We start from the raw sequence: 25379 nt of genomic DNA on the forward strand, positions 1-25379 counted from the left end.
CATGGAAATATCTACACCGCCATCTCTATAAACATGGAAATATCTACACCCCTATCTGTATAAACATGGAAATATCCACAGAGCTATCTCTATAAATATGGAAAAATCAACACCGCTATCTCTATGAACATGGAAATATCTACACCGCCATCTCTATAAACATGGAAATCTCTACACCGCGATCAGTATAAACATGGAAATACCTACACCGCTATCTGTATAAACATGGAAATATGTCCACTGCTATCTGTAAAAACATCAAAATATCTACACCGCCATCTGTATAAACATGGAAATACTTACAAAGTGATCTGTATAAACATGGAAATATCTACAACACCAACTGTATAAACATGGAAATATCTACACAGCCATGTGTACATACAAGGAAATATCTACACCGCTCTCTATATAAACATGGAAACAAGTACAGCACTATCTGTATATACCTGGAAATATCTACACCACCATCTACATATCCATAGAAATATCTGGGCCGCCATCTTCATAAACATGGAAATATCTACACGGTCATCTGTGTATAGATGGAAATATCAACACCGCCATCTGAACAAACATGGAAATATCTGCACTGCTATGTGTATAAACTTGGAAATATCTCCACCGCGGTCTGTATAATCATGGAAATATCTACACCTCTATCTGTATAAACATGGAAATTTCTACACCGTTATCTGTATAAATATGGAAATATCTACACCGCTATCTCTATAAACATGGAAATATCTACACCGCCATCTGCATAAACATGGAAATACCTATACAGTCATCTGTGTAAACATGGAAATATCTACACCACCATCTGTACAAACATGGAAATATCTACAATGCCATCTGTATACACATGGAAATACCTACACGGCAATCTGTGTATACATGGAAACATCAACACCGCCATCTGTACAAACATGGAAATATCTACACTGATATCTCTATAAACATGGAAATATCTACCCTGCGGTCTGTATAAACATGGAAATAACTACACCGGTATCTGTATAAAGGTGGAAATATCTACACCACGATCTGTATAAACATGGAAATATATACATCGCTATCTGTATAAACATGGAAATATCTGCACCGCTATCTCTATAAACATGGAAATATCTACAAAGACATCTGTATAAACATGGAAATAATTACACAGTCATGTGTAGGAACATTTAAATATCTACACTGCCATATGTATAAACATAGAAATATCTACACAGACCTCTGTATAAATATGGAAATATCTGCATAGGCATCTGTATAAACATGGAAATATCTGCACCGCTATCTGAATAAACATTGAAATTCCTACACCGCTGTCTCTATAAACATGGAAATATGTACAACGCTATGTGTATAAACATGGAAATATCTCCACTGCTCTCTGTATAAACATGGAAATATCTCCACCGTTATCTGTATAAACATGGAAATATCTACAGCGCCATCTCTATAAACATTGAAATATCTACACTGCCATCTGTAAAAACATGGAAATATATACACAGTCATCTGAATGAACATGGAAATATCTACACCACCATCTGTATAAACATGGAAATAGCTACAATAACATCTGTATACACATGGAAATATCTACGCAGACATCTGTATAAATATGGAAATATCTAAACCGCCATCTGTATAAACATGGAAATATCTACACTGCCATCTGTAGAAAGATGGAAATATCTACAACGCTATCTCTATAAATATGGAAATATCTACACCGCCATCTCTATAAACATGAAAATATCTACACTGCCATCTCCATAAAGATGGAAGTATCTACTCCGCCATGTGTATAAACACGGAAATATCTACACCACCATCTGTGTAAACATGGAAATATCTACATCGCTATCTGTATAAACAGGGATATATCTACACCGCTATCTGTACAAACATGGAAATATCTACACCGCGATCTGTATAAACATGGAAATATCTACAACGCGATCTGTATAAACATGGAAATATCTTCACCACGATCTGTATAAACATGGTAGTAACTACACAGCTATCTGTATAAACATGGTAATATCTACACCACCACCTCTATAAACATGGTAATATCTACACCACCATCTGTATAAACATGGAAATATCTACAATGCCATCTGCAGAAACATGGAAATATCTACACCGCTATCTCTATAAATATGGAAATATCTACACCGCCATCTCTATAAACATGAAAATATCTACACTGTCATCTCCATAAAGATGGAAGTATCTACTCCGCCATGTGTATAAACACGGAAATATCTACACCACCATCTGTGTAAACATGGAAATATCTACACCGCTATATGTATAAACATGGAAATATCAACACCGCCATCTGTATGTCCATGGAAATATCTACGCCGCCATCTGTATAAACATGGAAATATCTACACGGCCATCTGTGTATAGATGGAAATATCAGCACCGCCATCTGTACAAACATGAAAATATCTACACCGCTATCTCTATAAACATGGAAATATCTGCACTGCCATGTGTAAAAACATGGAAACACCTATACAATCATCTGTATATACATGGAAATATCTACAATGCCATCTGTATACACATGGAAATATCTACACAGCCATCTGTATGAACATGGAAATATCTACACTGCTATCTCTATAAACATGGAAATACCTACACCGCCATCTCTATAAACATGAAAATATCTACACTGCCATCTCCATAAACGTGGAACTAACTACTCCGCCATCTGTATAAACATGGAAACATCTACACCGCCATCAGTGTAAATAAGGCTATATCTACAATGCCATCTGTATAAAGATATAAATATCTGCACAGCTATCTCTATAAACATGGAAATATCTACACCGCTATCTGTATAAACATGGAAATATCTACACCGCGATCTGTATAAACATGGAAATATCTACACCGCGATCTGCATAAACATGGAAATATCTTCACCACTATCTATATAAACATGGAAATATCTACACCGCTATCCGTATAAACATGGTAATATCTACACCACCATCTATATAAACATGGAAATATCTACACCGCCATCTGTATATACATGGAAATATCTACAATGCCATCTGTAGAAAGATAGAAATACCTACACCGCAATCTGTGTAAACATGGAAATATGTACACTGATATCTGTATAAACATGGAAATATCTACACCGCGATCTGTATAAACATGGAAATATCTTCACCGCGATCCGTATAAACATGGAAATATCTACACAGCTATCTCTATAAACATGGAAATATCTACACCGCCATCTGTATAAACATGGAAATACCTAAAAAGTCATCTGTATAAACATGGAAATATCTACAAACCATCTGTATAAACATGGAAATATCTACACAGCCATCTGTATATACATGGAAATATCTACACCGCTATCTGTATAAACATGGAAATAACTACACCGCCATTTGTATAAACAAGGAAATATCTACACCGTGATCTGCATAAACATGGAAATATTTACACCGCCATCTGTATAAACATGGAAATTTCTGCACCGTTATCTGTATAAATATGGAAATATCTACACGGCTATCTCTATAAACATGTAAATATCAACACCGCCATCTGTATAAACATGGAAATACCTATACAGTCATCTGTGTAAACATGGAAATATCTTCATCACCATTTGTGTAAACATGGAAATATGTACAATGCCATCTGTATACACATGGAAATACCTACACGGCAATCTGTGTATAGATGGAAATATCATCACCGCCATCTGTACAAACATGGAAATATCTACACCGCTATCTCTATAAACATGGAAATAACTGCACTGCCATCTGTAAAAACATGGAAATATCTATACAGTCATCTGTATAAACATGGAAATATCTACAATGCCATCTGTATACATATGGAAATATCAACACTGCCATCTATACAAACTTGGAAATATCTACACTGCTATCTCTATAAACATGGAAATATCTACCCTGCGGTCTGTATAAACATGGAAATATCTACACCGGTATCTGTATAAACATGGAAATATCTACACCACGATCTGTATTAACATGGAAATATATACACCGCTATCTGTATAAACATGGAAATATCTGCACCGCTATCTCTATAGACATGGAAATATCTACAAAGCCATCTGTATAAACATGGAAAAACCTACACAGTCATTGTAGGAACATGGAAATATCTACACTGCCATCTGTATGAACATATAAATATCTACACAGCACTCTGTATAAATATGGTGATATCTGCATAGGTATCTGTATAAACATGGAAATATCTGCACCGCTATATGTATAAACATGGAAATACCTACACCGCTGTCTCTATAAACATGGAAATATATACACCGCTATGTGTATAAACATGGAAATATCTCCACTGCTGTCTGTATAAACATGGAAATATCTCCACCGTTATCTGTATAAACATGTAAATATCTACAGCACCATCTCTATAAACATTGAAATATCTGCACTGCCATCTGTAAAAACATGGAAATATCTACACAGTCATCGGAATAAACCTGGAAATATCTACACCACCATCTTTATAAACACGGAAATACGTACAATACCATCAGTATACACATGGAAATATCTACACAGACATCTGTATAAATATGGAAACATTTACACTGCCATCTGTATAAACATGGAAATATCTACACTGCCATCTGTAGAAAAAAGGAAATATCTACACCGCTATCTCTATAAATATGGAAATATCTACACCGCCATCTCTATAAACATGAAAATATCTACACTGCCATCTCCATAAAGATGGAAGTATCTACTCCGCCATGTGTATAAACACGGAAATATCTACACCACCATCTGTGAAAACATGGAAATATCTACACCGCTATCTGTATAAACATGGAAATATCTACACCGCCATCTGCGTGACCATGGAAATATCTACGCCGCCATCTGTATAAACATGGAAATATCTACACGGCCATCTGTGTATAGATGGAAATATCAACACCGCCATCTGTACAAACATGGAAATATCTACACCGCTTTCTCTATAAACATGGAAATATCTGCACTGCCATCTGTAAAAACATGGAAATAACTATACAGTCATCTGTATAAACATGGAAATATCTACAATGCCATCTGTATACACATGGAAATATCTACACAGCCATCTGTATAACCCTGTAAATATCTTCATTGCTATCTCTATAAACATGGAAATATCTACACCGCCATCTCTATAAACATGAATATATCTACACTGCCATCTCCATAAACATGGAACTAACTACTCTGCCATCTGTATAAACATGGAAACATCTACACCGCCATCTGTGTGAATAAGAAAATATCTACAATGCCATCTGTATAAAGATATAAATATCGGCACCGCGAGCTGTATAAACATGGAAATATCTACATCGCTATCTGTATAAACGTGGAAATACCAACACCGCTATCGGTATAAACATGGAAATATTTACAACGCCATCTATATAAACATGGAAATATCTACACCGCTATGTCTGTAAACATGGAAATACCTACACCGCTATGTCTATAAACATGGAAATATCTACACCACTATCTGTATAAACATGGAAATATCTACACCGCTATCTGTATAAACATGGAAATATCTACACCGCTATCTGTATAAACATGGAAATATCTACACTGCGATCTGTATAAACATGGAAATATCTTCACCACGAACTGTATAAACATGGAAATATCTACACCGCTATCTGTATAAACTTGGTAATATCTACACCACCATCTATATAAACATGGAAATATCTACACCGCCATCTGTATAAAAATGGAAATATCTACAATGCCATCTGTAGAAAGATGTAAATATCTACACCGCATTCTGTGTAAACATGGAAATATCTAAACCGATATCTCTATAAATATGGAAATATCTACAAAGCCATCTGTATAAACATGGTAATACCTACATAGTCATGTGTAGGAACATGGAAATATGTACACTGCCATCTGTATAAACTTAGAAATATCTACACAGCCCTCTGTATAAAAATGGAAATATCTGCATATGCATCTGTATAAACATGGAATTATCCGCACCGCTATCTATATAAACATGGAAATACCTACACCGCTGTCTCTATAAACATGGAAATATGTACACCGGTATGTGTATAACATGGAAATATCTCCACTGCTGTCTGTATAAACATGGAAATATCTCCACATTTATCTGTATAAACATGGAAATATCTACAGCGCCATCTCTATAAACATTGAAATATCTACACTGACATCTGTAAAAACATGGAAATATCTACACAGTCATCTAAATAAACATGGAAATATCTACACCACCCTCTGTATAAACATGGAAATAGCTACAATACCATCTGTAAACACATGGGAATATCTACACAGACATCTGTATAAATATGGAAATATCTACACCGCCAGCTGTATAAACATGGAAATATCTACACCGCTATCTGTATAAATATGAAATATCTAAACCGCTATCTCTATAAAAATGGACATATCTACACTGCTATCTCTATAAACATTGAAATATCTACAATGCCATCTGTAAAAACATGGAAATACCTATACAGTCATCTGTATAAACATGGAAATATCTACACCACCATCTGTATAAACATGGAAATACCTACACCGCTATCTGTATAAACATGCTAAAATCTACACTGCTATCTGTATAAATGTGGAAATATTTCCACCGCTATCCGTATAAACGTGGTATTATCAACACCGCGATCTGTATAAACATGGAAATATCTACACCATGATCTGTATAAACGTGGAAATATCTGCACCGCGATCTGTATAAACATGGAAATATCTAACCGTGATCTGTCTAAACATGGAAATATCTACACCGCCATCTCTATAAACATGGAAATATCTACACCCCTATCTGTATAAACACGGAAATATCTACCAGCTATCTCTATAAACATGGAAAAATCAACATCGCTATCCCTATGAACATGGAAATATCAACACCGCCATCTCTATAAACATGGAAATATCTATACCGTGATCAGTATAAACATGGAAATATCTACACAGCCCTCTGTATAAATATGGAAATATCTGCATAGGCATCTGTATAAACATGGAAATATCTGCACAGCTATCTGTGTAAAAATGGAAATACCTACACCGCTGTCTCTATAAACATGGAAATATGTACACCGCTATGTGTATAAACATGGAAATATCTCCACCGCTGTCTGTATAAACCTGCAAATATCTCCACCGTTATCTGTATAAACATGGAAATATCTCCACCGTTATCTGTAGAAACCTGGAAATATCTACAGCGCCATCTCTATAAACATTGAAATATCTACACTGCCATCTGTAAAAACATGGAAATATCTACACTGTCATCTGAATAAACATGGAAATATCTACACCACCATCTGAATAAACATGGAAATACCTACAATACCATCTGTATACACATGGAAATATCTACACAGACATCTGTATAAATATGGAAATATCTACACTGCCAGCTGTATAAACATGGAAATATCTACACTGCCATCTGTAGAAAGATGGAAATATCTACACCGCTATCTCTATAAATATGGAAATATCTACACCGCCATCTCTACAAACATAAAATATCTACACTGCCATCTCCATAAAGATGGAAGTATCTACTCCGCCATGTGTATAAAGACGGAAGTATCTACACCACCATCTGTGTAAACATGGAAATACCTGCACCGCTATCTGTATAAACATGGAAATATCTACACTGCCATCTGCATGTCAATGGAAATATCTGCGCCGCCATCTGTATAAACATGGAAATATCTACACGGACATCTGTCTATAGATGGAAATATCAACACCGCCATCTGTACAAAATGGAAATATCTACACCGCTATCTCTATTAACATGGAAATATCTGCACTGCCATCTGTAAAAACATGGAAATACCTATACAGTCATCTGTATAAACATGGAAATATCTACAATGCCATCTGTATACACATGGAAATATCTACACAGCCATCTGTATAAACATGTAAATATCTACACTGCTATCTCTATAAACATGGAAATATCTATACCGCCATCACTATAAACATGAAAATATCTACACTGCCATCTCCATAAACATGGAACTAACTACACCGCCATCTGTATAAACATGGAAACATCTACACCGCCATCTGTGTGAAAAAGGAATTATCTACAATGCCATCTGTATAAAGATATAAATATCTGCACCGCGAGCTGTATAAACATGGAAATACCTACATCGCTATCTGTATAAACGTGGAAATACCAACACCGGTATCGGTATAAACATGGAAATATCTACAACGCCATCTATATAAACATGGAAATATCTACTACGCTATGTCTATAAACATGGAAATACCTACACCGCTATCTTTATAAACATGGAAATATCTACACCGGTATCTGTATAAACATGGAAATATCTACACCGCTATCTGTATAAACATGGAAATATCTACACCGCGATCTGTATAAACAGGGAAATATCTACACCGCGATATGTATAAACATGGAAATATCTTCACCACGATCTGTATAAACTTGGAAATATCTACACCGTTATCTGTATAAACATGGTAATATGTACACCACCATCTATATAAACATGGAAATATCTATACCACCATCTGTAAAACAGGGAAATATCTACAATGCCATCTGTAGAAAGATGGAAATACCTACACCGCAATGTGTGTAAACATGGAAATATCTACACCGATATCTGTAAAAACATGGAAATATCTACACCGCTATCTGTATAAACATGGAAATATCTACACTGCCATCTGTAGAAAGATGGAAATATCTACACCGCTATCTCTAAAAATATGGAAATATCTACACCGCCATCTCTACAAACATGAAAATATCTACACTGCCATCTCCATAAAGATGGAAGTATCTACTCCGCCATGTGTATAAACACAGAAATATCTACACCACCATCTGTGTAAACATGGAAATACCTGCACCGCCATCTGCATGTCCATGGAAATATCTACGCCGCCATCTGTATAAACATGGAAATATCTACACGGACATCTGTGTATAGATGGAAATATCAACACCGCCGTCTGTACAAACATGGAAATATCTACACCGCTTTCTCTATAAACATGGAAATATCTGCACTGCCATCTGTAAAAACATGGATATACCTATACAGTCATCTGTATAAACATGGAAATATCTACAATGCCATCTGTATACACATGGAAATAGCTAGACCGCCATCTGTATAAACATGGAAATATCTACACTGCTGTCTCTATAAACATGGAAATATCTACACCGCCATCTCTATAAACATGAAAATATCTACACTGCCATCTCCATAAACATGGAACTAACTACTCCGCCATCTGTATAAACATGGAAACATCTACACCGCCATCTGTGTGAATAAGGAAATATCTACAATGCCATCTGTAGAAAGATATAAATATCTGCACCGCGAGCTGTATAAACATGGAAATACTTACATCGCTATCTGTATAAACGTGGAAATACCAACACCGCTATCGGTATAAACATGGAAATATCTACATCGCCATCTATATAAACATGGAAATATCTACAACGCTATGTCTATAAACATGGAAATATCTACACCGCTATCTCTATAAACATGGAAATATCTACACCGGTATCTGTATAAACATGGAAATATCTACACCACTATCTGTATAAACATGGAAATATCTAAACTGCGATCTGTATAAACATGGAAATATCTTCACCGCTATCTGTATAAACATGGAAATATCTTCACCACGATCTGTATAAACTTGGAAATATCTACACCGTTATCTTTATAAACATGGTAATATCTACACCACCATCTATATAAACATGGAAATATCTACACCGCCATCTGTTTAAACAGGGAAATATCTACAATGCCATCTGTAGAAAGATGGAAATACCTACACCGCAATGTGTGTAAACATGGAAATATCTACACCGATATCTGTAAAAACATGGAAATATCTACACCGCTATCTGTATAAACATGGAAATATCTACACCGCGACCTGTATAAACATGGAAATATCTACAGCGCCATCTCTATAAACATTGAAATATCTACACTGCCATCTGTAAAAACATGGAAATATCTACACAGTCATCTGAATAAACATAGAAATACCTACACCACCATCTATATAAACATGGAAATATCTACACTGCCATGTGTATACTCATGGAAATATCTACACAGCCATCATTATAAACTTGGAAACATCAGCACCGCTATCTGAATAAACATGGAAATACCTACACCGCTATCTCTATAAACATGGAAAGATATACACTGCTATCTGTATATACATGTAAATATCTACAACGCTATCTGCATAAACATGGAAATACCTACACTGCCATCTGTATAAACATGGAAATACGTGCACCGCAAGCAGAATAAACATGGAAATGTCTACACCGCTATGTGTATAAACATGGAAATATCAACATCACTATCTGTATAAGCATGGAAATATCTACACCGCTATCTGAATAAACATGGAAATATCAACTCCACTATCTTCATAAACACGGAAATACCTACACCACCATCTCTATAAACATGGAATTATCTACACCGCTATCTCTATAAACATAGAAATATCTTCACCGCCATCTCTATAAACATGGAAATATCTACACCGTCGTCGGCATAAACATGGAAATATCTACACCGCGATCTGTGTAAACATGGAAATATCTACACCTCTACCTGTATAAACATGCAAATATCTACACCACTATCTGTATAAACATGGAAATATCTACACTGCTATCTGTATAAACTTAGAAATATCTACACCTCCATCTATATAAACAGGGAAATATCTCCATTGCCATCTGTATAAACATGGAAATACCTACAACGCTATCTGTATAAACATGGAAATATCTACAACGCTATCTGTATAAACATGGAAATATCTACAGAGCTATCTGAGTAAACATGGAAACATGTACACCGCTATCTGTGTAAAGATGGAAATATCTACACCGAAATCTGTGCAAATATGTAATTATCTACACCGCCATCTCTGTAAACATGGAGATATCTACACCGCTATCTGTATAAACATGGAAATATCTACACCACTATCTGTATAAACATAGAAATATCTACACCACTGTCAGTATAAACATGGAAATATCTACACCATCTGTATAAACATGCAAATATCTACACCGCCATCTGAATAAACATGGAAATATCTACACCGCTATCTGTATAAATACGGAAATATCTACACCGCTATCTCCATAAACATGGAAATATCTACACCACGATCTGTATAAACATGGAAATATCTCCACCGCTATGTGTATAAACATGGAAACATCTACACCACTATCTGTATAAACATGGAAATATCTACACCGGTGTCTGTATATACATGGAAATATCTACAACACTATCTGTGTAAACATGGAAATAAATACACCGCTATCTGTGTTTACATGGAAATATGTACACCGCTATCTGTATAAAGATGGAAATATCTACACCGCAATCAGTGCAAAGATGGAAATATCTACACCGTTATCTCTGTAAACATGGAATTATCTACACTGCTATCTCAATGAACATGAAAATATCCACACTGCTGTCAGTATAAACATGGAATTATCTACACCACGATCTGTATAAACATGGAAATATCTACACCGCTATCTGTATAAACATGGAAATATCTACAACACTATCTGTGTTAACACGGAAATAAATACACCGCTATCTGTGTAAACATGGAAATATGTACACAGGTATCTGTATAAACATGGAAATATCTGCAACACTATCTGTAGAAACACGGAAATATCTCCACCGCTATCTGTATAAACATGGAAATATCTACAACACTATCTGTATAAACATGGAAATATCTACACCGCTGTCTGTATAAACATGGAAATATCTACACCATGATCTGTATAAACATGGAAATACCTTCACCGCTATCTGTATAGACATGGAAACATCTACACCGACATCTGCATAAACATGGAAATATCTACACCACTATCTGTATAAACCTGGATATATCTACAACGCTATCTTTGTAAACATGGAAATATCTAAACAGCTATCTGTGTAAACATGGCAATATCTACACCGCTATCTCTGTAAAGATGGAAATATCTACACCGCAATCTGTGCAAAGATGAAAATATCTACAACACTATCTATATTAAGATGGAATTATATGCATCGCTCTCTGAATAAACATGGAAATATCTACACCGCCATCTGTGTAAAAATGGAAATATATCCACCGCTATCTGTATAAACATGGAAATATCTACATCGCTATCTGTATAAACATGGAAATATCTACACCACTATCTGTATAAACATAGAAATATCTACACCGCTGTCAGCATAAACATGGAAATATCTACACCATCTGTATAAACATGGAAATATCTACACCGCCATCTGAATAAACATGGAAATATCTACACCGCTACCTGTATAAATATGGAAATATCTACACCGCTATCTCCATAAACATGGAAATATCTACACCACGATCTGTATAAACATGGAAATATCTCCACCGCTATCTGTATAAACATGGACACATCTACACCGCTATCTGTATAAACATGGAAATTACACTGCTACCAGTATAAAAATGGAAGTATCTACACAGCCATCTGAATGAAGATGGAAATATTTTACACCGCTATCTGTATAAACATGGAAATATCTACACCATTATCTGCACAAACATGGAAATACCGACCCTTCCATCTGTATAAATATGGAAATATCTACACCGCCATCTGTAAAAACGTGGAAATATATTCACTGTCATCTGTATGAACATGGAAATACCTACACATCCATCTGTATAAACATGGAAATATCTACACTGCCATCTGTATACACAAGGAAATATGTACACTGCCATCTGTATGAACACTGAAATATCTACACCGCTATCTCTATAAATATGGAAATACCTACACCGCCATCTGTATAAAAATGGAAATATCTACACCTCTATCTGTATAAAGATGGAAACATCTACACCGCTATCTTTATAAACATAGAAATATCTGCACTGCTATCTCTATAAACATGGAAATACCTACACTGCTGTCTGTATAAACATGAAAATATCTACACCACGATCTGTATAAACATGTTAATATCTACACCGCTATCTGTATAAACATGGAAATATCTACAACACTATCTGTGTTAACACGGAAATAAATACACCGCTATCTGTGTAAACATGGAAATATGTACACAGATATCTGTATAAACATGGAAATATCTACACCACGATCTGTATAAACATGGAAATACCCTCACCGCTATCTGTATAGACATGGAAACATCTACACCGGTATCTGCATAAACATGTAAATATCTACACCGCTATGTGTATAAACCTGGAAATATCTACAACGCTATCTGTGCAAACATGGAAATATCTAAACAGATATCTGTGTAAACATGGCAATATCTACACCGTTATCTCTGTAAAGATGGAAATATCTGTACCGCAATCTGTGCAAAGATGCAAATATCTACAACGCTATCTCTATAAACATGGAATTATATGCACCGCTCTCTGTATAAATATGGAAATGTCTACACCGCTATCTGTATAATCATGGAAATATCTACACCTCTACCTGTATAAACATGGAAGTATCTACACCGCTATCTGCATAAACATGGAAATATCTACACTGCCGACTGTATAAACATGGAAATATCTACACCGCTATCTGTATAAACTTGGAAATATCTACACTGCCATCTGTATAAAGAGGGAAATATCTCCATGGCCATCTGTAAAAACATGGAAAGATCTCCACCGCTCTCTGTATAAACATGGAAATATCTGCACCGGTATCTGTATAAACATGGAAATATCTACACCTCTGTCTCTATAAACATGGAAATATCTACACCGCTATCTGTATAAACATGAAAATATCTACAACACTATCAGTGTAAATATGGATATATCTACACCATCTGTATAAACATGGAAATACCTACACCGCCATCTGAATAAACATGGAAATGTCTACACCGCTATCTGTATAAATATGGAAATATCTACACCGCTATCTCCATAAACATGGAAATATCTACACCATGATCTGTATAAACATGGAAATATCTCCACCGCTATCTGTATAAACATGGAAACATCTACACCGCTATCTGTATAAACATGGAAATATCTACACCGCTGTCTATATAAACATGGAAACATCTACAACACTATCTGTGTAAACATGGAAATATCTACACCGCTATCTGTATAAACATGGAAACATATACACCACTATCTGTATAAAAATGGAAATATCTACACCGCCATCTGTATAAACATGAAAATATTTGCACCGCCATCTGTAGAAACATAGAAATATCTACACTCTCATCTGTATAAACATGGAAATACCTACACAGTTATCTGTATAAACATGGAAACATCTACACCACTATCTGTGTAAACATGGAAATATCTACACCGCTATCTGTGTAAACATGGAAATATCTCCACCGCTATCTGTATAAACATGGAAATATCTACAACACTATCTGTATAAACATGGAAATATCTACACCGCTGTCTGTATAAACATGGAAATATCTACACCATGATCTGTATAAACATGGAAATACCTTCACCGCTATCTGTATAGACATGGAAACATCTACACCGACATCTGCATAAACATGGAAATATCTACACCACTATCTGTATAAACCTGGATATATCTACAACGCTATCTTTGTAAACATGGAAATATCTAAACAGCTATCTGTGTAAACATGGCAATATCTACACCGCTATCTCTGTAAAGATGGAAATATCTACACCGCAATCTGTGCAAAGATGAAAATATCTACAACAATATCTATATTAAGATGGAATTATATGCATCGCTCTCTGAATAAACATGGAAATATCTACACCGCCATCTGTGTAAAAATGGAAATATATCCACCGCTATCTGTATAAACATGGAAATATCTACATCGCTATCTGTATAAACATGGAAATATCTACATCACTATCTGTATAAACATAGAAATATCTACACCGCTGTCAGCATAAACATGGAAATATCTACACCATCTGTATAAACATGGAAATATCTACACCGCCATCTGAATAAACATGGAAATATCTACAACGCTACGTGTATAAATATGGAAATATCTACACCGCTATCTCCATAAACATGGAAATATCTACACCACGATCTGTATAAACATGGAAATATCTCCACCGCTATCTGTATAAACATGGACACATCTACACCGCTATCTGTATAAACATGGAAATTACACTGCTACCAGTATAAAAATGGAAGTATCTACACAGCCATCTGAATGAAGATGGAAATATTTTACACCGCTATCTGTATAAACATGGAAATATCTACACCATTATCTGCACAAACATGGAAATACCGACCCTGCCATCTGTATAAATATGGAAATATCTACACCGCCATCTGTAAAAACGTGGAAATATATTCACTGTCATCTGTATGAACATGGAAATACCTACACATCCATCTGTATAAACATGGAAATATCTACACTGCCATCTGTATACACAAGGAAATATGTACACTGCCATCTGTATGAACACTGAAATATCTACACCGCTATCTCTATAAATATGGAAATACCTACACCGCCATCTGTATAAACATTGAAATATCTACACCGCTATCTGTATAAAGATGGAAACATCTACACCGCTATCTTTATAAACATAGAAATATCTGCACTGCTATCTCTATAAACATGGAAATACCTACACTGCTGTCTGTATAAACATGAAAATATCTACACCACGATCTGTATAAACATGTTAATATCTACACCGCTATCTGTATAAACATGGAAATATCTACAACACTATCTGTGTTAACACGGAAATAAATACACCGCTATCTGTGTAAACATGGAAATATGTACACAGATATCTGTATAAACATGGAAATATCTACACCACGATCTGTATAAACATGGAAATACCCTCACCGCTATCTGTATAGACATGGAAACATCTACACCGCTATCTGCATAAACATGTAAATATCTACACCGCTATGTGTATAAACCTGGAAATATCTACAACGCTATCTGTGCAAACATGGAAATATCTAAACAGCTATCTGTGTAAACATGGCAATATCTACACCGTTATCTCTGTAAAGATGGAAATATCTGTACCGCAATCTGTGCAAAGATGCAAATATCTACAACGCTATCTCTATAAACATGGAATTATATGCACCGCTCTCTGTATAAATATGGAAATGTCTACACCGCTATCTGTATAATCATGGAAATATCTACACCACTACCTGTATAAACATGGAAGTATCTACACCGCTATCTGCATAAACATGGAAATATCTACACTGCCGACTGTATAAACATGGAAATATCTACACCGCGATCTGTATATACATGGAAACATCTACACCTCTACCTGTATAAACATGCAAATATCTACAACGCTACCTGTATAAACATGGAAATATCTATACTGCTATCTGTATAAACTTGGAAATATCTACACCACCATCTGTATAAACATGGAAATATCTACACCGCTATCTGTATAAACTTGGAAATATCTACACTTCCATCTGTATAAAGAGGGAAATATCTCCATGGCCATCTGTATAAACATGGAAAGATCTCCACCGCTCTCTGTATAAACATGGAAATATCTGCACCGGTATCTGTACAAACATGGAAATATCTACACCTCTGTCTCTATAAACATGGAAATATCTACACCGCTATCTGTATAAACATGAAAATATCTACAACACTATCAGTGTAAATATGGATATATCTACACCATCTGTATAAACATGGAAATACCTACACCGCCATCTGAATAAACATGGAAATGTCTACACCGCTATCTGTATAAATATGGAAATATCTACACCGCTATCTCCATAAACATGGAAATATCTACACCACGATCTGTATAAACATGGAAATATCTCCACCGCTATCTGTATAAACATGGAAACATCTACACCGCTATCTGTATAAACATGGAAATATCTACACCGCTGTCTATATAAACATGGAAACATCTACAACACTATCTGTGTAAACATGGAAATATCTACACCGCTATCTGTATAAACATGGAAACATATACACCACTATCTGTATAAAAATGGAAATATCTACACCGCCATCTGTATAAACATGAAAATATTTGCACCGCCATCTGTATAAACATAGAAATATCTACACTGTCATCTGTATAAACATGGAAATACCTACACAGTTATCTGTATAAACATGGAAACATCTACACCACTATCTGTGTAAACATGGAAATATCTACACCGCTATCTGTGTAAACATGGAAATATGTACACAGCTATCTGTATAAACATGCAAATATCTGCAACAATATCAGTATAAACACGGAAATATCTCCACCGCTATCTGTATAAACATGGAAAGATCTAGACTGCTATCTGTATAAACATGGAAATATCTACGCTGCTATCTGCATAAACATGGAAATACCTACACTGCCATCTGTATAAACATGGAAATACCGGCACCGCGAGCTGAATAAACATGGAAATGTCTTCACCGATTTGTGTATAAACATGGAAATATCAACACCACCATCTGTATAACCATGGAAATATGTACACCGCTATCTGAATAAACATGGAAAAACCTACACCACCATCTCTATAAACATGGAATTATCTACACCGCTATCTCTATAAACATAGAAATATCTACACCACCATCTCTAGAAACATGGAAATATCTACACAGCCATATGCATAAACATGGAAATATCTACATCGCAATCTGTATAAATATGGAAACATCTACACCGCTATCTGTATAAACATGGAAATATCTACTCTGCTGCCTGTATAAACCGGGAAATATCTACAACACTATCTGAGTAAACATGGAAATGTCTACACAGCTATCTGTTTAAACATGGAAATGTCTACACAGCTATCTGTGTAAACATGGAAATATCTACACCGCTATCTGTATAAATATGGAAACATATACACCACGATCTGTATAAAAATGGAAATATCTACACCGCTCTCTGTATAAACATGGAAATATCTACACCGCTATCTGCATAAACATGGAAAAACCTACAATGCCAACTCTATAAACATGAAAATATCTACACCGTGAGCTGAATAAACATGGAAATGTCTACACCGCTATGTGTATAAACATGGAAATATCAACACCACTATCTGTATAAACATGGAAATATCTACACCGCTATCTGAATAAACATGGAAATATCTACACCACTATATCTATAAACATGGAAAAACCTACACCACCATCTCTATAAACATGGAATTATCTACACCGCTATCTCTATAAACATAGAAATATCTACACCGCCATCTCAATATACATGGAAATATCTACACCGCCATCTGCATAAACATGGAAATAACTACACCACGATCTGTATAAACATGGAAATATCTACACCTCTACCTGTATAAACATGCAAATATCTACACCGCTATCTGTATAAACATGGAAATATCTACACTGCTATCTGTATAAACTTGGAAATATCTACACCGCCATCTCTATAAAGATGGAAATATCTCCACGGCCATCTGTGTAAACATGGAAAGATCTCCACCGATATCTGTATAAACATGGAAATATCTAAAACACTATCTGTATAAACATGGAAATACCTACAACACTATCTGTGTAAACATGGAAATATCTACACAGCTATCTGTGTAAACATGGAAATATGTACACCGTTATCTGTGTAAAGATGGAAATATCTACACCGCAATCTGTGCAAATATGGAAATATCTACACCGCTATCTCTGTAAACATGGAGATATCTAAACCACTATCTGTATAAACATGGAAATATCTACACCACTATCTGTATAAACGTGGAAATATCTACACAACTATCAGTATAAACATAGAAATATCTACACCACCATCTGTATAAACATGGAAATATCTACAACACCATGTGAATAAACATGGAAATATCTACACCTCTATCGGTATAAACATGGAAATATCTACACCGCTATCTCCATAAACTTGGAAATATCTACACCACGATCTGTATAAACATGGAAATACCTCCACCGCTATCTGTATAAACATGGAAACATCTACTACGCAATCTCTATAAACATGGAAATATCTACAACGCAATCTGTATAAACATGGAAATATCTACACCGCCATCTCTATAAACATGAAAATATCTCCACAGCCATCTCCATAAACATGGAACAATCTACACTGCCAGCTGTGGAAACATGGAAATTTCTACACCGCTATCTGCATAAACATGGAAATACCAACACCACTATCTGTATAAACATGGAAATGTCTACAGTTCTATCTGTATAAACATGGAAATATCTACACCACTATCTCTATAAACATGGAAATATATACACCGCCATCTCTATAAACATGGAAATATCCACAACGCTATCTCTACAAACCTTGAAATATGTACAACGACATCTCTATGAACATTAAAATATCTACACCGCCATCAGCATAAACATGGAAATAACTTCACCGCCTTCTTTATAAACATGGAATTATCAACACTGCCATCTCTATAAACATTGAAATATCTACACTGCCATCTGTAGAAAGATGCAAATATCTACACCGACATCTGCATAAACATGGAAATATCTACACCTCTATCTGTATAAACATTTAAATATCTACACAGCTATCTGTATAAATATGGAAATATCTACACCGCTATCTCTATGAACATGGAAATCTCTACACCGCTATCTTTATAAACATGGAAATATCTACACCACTATATGTCTAAACATGGAAATATTTACACTGCCATCTGTATAAACATGGAAATATCTACAAAGCCATCTCTATAAACACGGAAATATCTACACCGCTATCTGTATAAACATGGAAATATCGACACCACGATCTGTATAAACATGGAAATATCTACAACGCCATCTTTATAAACATGGAAATATCTACACCGCTATCTGTTTAAACATGGAAATATCTACACCACCATCTGTGTAAACATGAAAATATCTACACCGCTATCTGTATAAACATGGAAATATCTCCACCGCTACCTGTATAAAGATGGAAATATATACACCGCTATCTTTATAAATATGGAAATATATACACTGCTATCTCTATAAACATGGAAATGTCTACACCGCTATCTGTATAAACATAGAAATATCTACATGGCTATCTCTACAAACATGGAAATATCTACAAAACCATCTGTATAAACATGGAAATAACTACACAGCCATCTGTATAAACATGGAAATATCTACAACACTATATGTATAAACATGGAAATATCTACACTGATTCTGTGTAAACATGCAAATATCTAAACAGCAATATCTATAAACATGGAAATATCTACACCACCATCTGTAAAAACATGGAAATATCTTCACTGTCATCTGTATAAACACGGAAATATCTACACATCCATCTGTATACACATGGAAATATCTACACCGCCATCTGTATAAACATGGAATTATCTACACCGCTATCTCCATAAACATGGAAATACCTATACCGCTATTGGTATAAACATGGAAATATCTACACCGCTATCTGAACAAACATGGAAATATATACACCACGATTTGTATAAACTTGGAAATATCTACAACGCCATCTGTATAAACATGGAAATATCTCCACTGCTATTTGTATAAACATGGAAATATCTCCACCGCTATCTCCATACTCATGGAAATATGTACACTGCTATGTGTTTAAACATGGAAATATCTATCCCACTATCTGTATAAACATGGAAATATCTACACCGCTGTCTTTATATACCTGGTAATATCTGCATCGCTAACTGTATAAGCATGGAAATTTCTGCACTGCTCTCTGTATAAACATGGAAATACCTACACCGCTATATGCATAAACATGGAATTATCTACATCGCTATCTTTATAAACATAGAAATATCTTACACGCCATCTCTATAAACATGGAAATATCAACACCGCCATCAGCATAAACATGGAAATAACTACACCGCCATCTGTATAAACATGGAAATATCTACACCGCCGTCTCTATAAACATAGAAACATCTACACTCTCATCTGTAGAAAGATGGAAATATCTGCACCGAGATCTTCATAAACATGGAAATATCTACACCTCTACCACTATATACATGGAAATATCTACACCACTATCTGTATAAACATGGAAATATCTACACTGCCTTCTGTATAAACATGGAAATATCTACACTACCATCTATAAACACATGGAAATACCTACACGGCTATCTGTATTAGCATGGAAATATCTACACCGCTATCTTTATAAGCATGGAAATATCTACACCGCTATCTGTATAAACATGGAAATATCTACAACAATATCTGTGTAAACATGGAAATATCTACACGGATCTCTGTGTAAACATTGAAATATGAATACCGCTTTCTGTGAAAGATGAAAACATGTACACCGCAATCTATGGAAATATCAAAATATCTACGCCGCTATCTCTGTAAACATGGAAATATCTACCCTGTTATGTGTATAAACATGGAAATATCTACACCGCTATCTGTATAGACATGGAAATATCTACACCACGATCTGTAAAAACATGGAAATGTCTACACTGCTATCTGTATATACACGGAAATATCTACACCGCTATCTTTATAAACTTGGAAATCTCTACTCTGCTATCTCTATAAATATTGAAATACCAACAACAATATCTCTATAAACATGGAAATTCCTACACCGCTATCTTTATAAACATGGAAATATCTACTCCGCCATCTGCATAAACATAGAAATAACTACACAGTCATCTGTATAAACATGGAAAAATCTACACCACTATCTGTATACACATGGAAACATCTAAACCGCGATCGGTATAAACATGGAAATATCTACACAGACATCTGTATAAACATGGAAGTAATTACTCAGCCATCTCTATAAACATGGAAATATCTACACAGCTATGAGTATAAACATGGAAATAGCCACACCGCTCTCTGCATAAACATGGAAATATCTACACCTCCATCTGGAAAAACATGTAAATATCTACACAGTCATCTGTATAAACATGGAAATGTCTACATCTCCTTGTGTATAAACATGGAAATATCTACACTGCCATGTGTATAAACATGGAAATATCTACACTGCCATCTGTATACACATGGAAATATCTACACAACCATCTGTATAAACATGGAAATATCTACACAGCTGTCTCCATAAACATGGAAATACCCACACCGCTAGCTGTATAAACATGGAAATATCTACATGGATATCTCTATAAACATGGAAATATCTACACCGCCATCTGTATAAACAAGGAAATACCTACAAAGTCAATTGCATAAACATGGAAATACCTACACCACTATCTGTATAAGCATGGAAATATCTACACTGCCATCTGCATAAACATGGAAATATCTACAAAGCTGTCTCCATAAACATGGAAATATCTACACTGCTATCTGTATAAATATGGAAATATCTGCACTTCCATCTGTATGAACATGGAAATATCTACACTGCAATCTGTATACACATGGAAATACCTACACAGCTATCCGTGTATGCATGCAAATATCTACACCGCTATCTCTATAAACATGGAATTAGCTACACCGCAATCTGTATAAACATGGAAATATCTACACCGTTCTCTGTATAAACATGGAAATATCTACACCGCTATCTGAAAAACATGGAAATATCTACACCGCTATCTTTATAAACGTGGAAATATCTTCACAGCTATCTGTATAAACATGGAAATATCTACAACAATATCTGTGTAAATATGGAAATATCTACACAGCTATCTGTGTAGACATGGAAATGTGTACAACGCTATCTGTGTAAAGATGAATATATGTACACCCCAATCTTTGCAAATATCAAAATATCTACAACGCTATCTCTGTAAACATGGAAATATCTACCCCGTTATCTGTATAAACATGGAAATATCTACACCGCTATCTGTATAAACATGGAAATATCTACACCACGATCTGTATAAACATGGAAATGTCTACACCGCTATCTGTAAAAACATGGAAATATCTACACAACTATGTGCATAAACATGGAAATATCTACACCGCTATCTCTATAAATATTGAAATACATACAACGCTATCTCTACAAACATGGAAATGCCTACACCGCTATCTTTATAAACATGGAAATATCTACATGGCTAACTCCATAAACATGGAAATATCTACACCACCACCTGTATAAAATTGGAAATACATACACAGTCATCTGTATAAACATGGAAACATCTACACCACTATCTGTATAAACATGGAAATATCTACACTGTCATCTCTATAAACAAGGAAATATCTACACCGCTATCTGTACAAACATGGGAAAATCTACACAGCTATCTCTATAAACATGGAAATATCTACACTGCTCTCTGTATAAACATAGAAATAGCGACACCGTATCTGTAAAAACATGGAAATATCAACACCGCCATGTGTAAAAACATCAAAATATCTACACAGTCATCTGTATAAACCTGGAAATATCTACACTGCAATTTGTATACACAAGGAAATATCTACACAGCCATCTGTATAAACATGGAAATGTCTACACCGCTATCTCTATAAACATGGAAATACCTGCACCGCAATCTGTATAAACATGGAAATATCGACACCACGATCTGTATAAACATGGAAATATCTACAACGCCATCTTTATAAACATGGAAATATCTACACCGCTATCTGTTTAAACATGGAAATATCTACACCACCATCTGTGTAAACATGAAAATATCTACACCGCTATCTGTATAAACATGGAAATATCTCCACCGCTACCTGTATAAAGATGGAAATATATACACCGCTATCTTTATAAATATGGAAATATATACACTGCTATCTCTATAAACATGGAAATGTCTACACCGCTATCTGTATAAACATAGAAATATCTACATGGCTATCTCTACAAACATGGAAATATCTACAAAACCATCTGTATAAACATGGAAATAACTACACAGCCATCTGTATAAACATGGAAATATCTACAACACTATATGTATAAACATGGAAATATCTACACTGATTCTGTGTAAACATGCAAATATCTAAACAGCAATATCTATAAACATGGAAATATCTACACCACCATCTGTAAAAACATGGAAATATCTTCACTGTCATCTGTATAAACACGGAAATATCTACACATCCATCTGTATACACATGGAAATATCTACACCGCCATCTGTATAAACATGGAATTATCTACACCGCTATCTCCATAAACATGGAAATACCTATACCGCTATTGGTATAAACATGGAAATATCTACACCGCTATCTGAACAAACATGGAAATATATACACCACGATTTGTATAAACTTGGAAATATCTACAACGCCATCTGTATAAACATGGAAATATCTCCACTGCTATTTGTATAAACATGGAAATATCTCCACCGCTATCTCCATACTCATGGAAATATGTACACTGCTATGTGTTTAAACATGGAAATATCTATCCCACTATCTGTATAAACATGGAAATATCTACACCGCTGTCTTTATATACCTGGTAATATCTGCATCGCTAACTGTATAAGCATGGAAATTTCTGCACTGCTCTCTGTATAAACATGGAAATACCTACACCGCTATATGCATAAACATGGAATTATCTACATCGCTATCTTTATAAACATAGAAATATCTTACACGCCATCTCTATAAACATGGAAATATCAACACCGCCATCAGCATAAACATGGAAATAACTACACCGCCATCTGTATAAACATGGAAATATCTACACCGCCGTCTCTATAAACATAGAAACATCTACACTCTCATCTGTAGAAAGATGGAAATATCTGCACCGAGATCTTCATAAACATGGAAATATCTACACCTCTACCACTATATACATGGAAATATCTACACCACTATCTGTATAAACATGGAAATATCTACACTGCCTTCTGTATAAACATGGAAATATCTACACTACCATCTATAAACACATGGAAATACCTACACGGCTATCTGTATTAGCATGGAAATATCTACACCGCTATCTTTATAAGCATGGAAATATCTACACCGCTATCTGTATAAACATGGAAATATCTACAACAATATCTGTGTAAACATG

Source organism: Pan troglodytes, chromosome 6, assembly GCF_028858775.2.
Source record: "Pan troglodytes isolate AG18354 chromosome 6, NHGRI_mPanTro3-v2.0_pri, whole genome shotgun sequence".
Lineage (NCBI taxonomy): Eukaryota > Metazoa > Chordata > Mammalia > Primates > Hominidae > Pan > Pan troglodytes.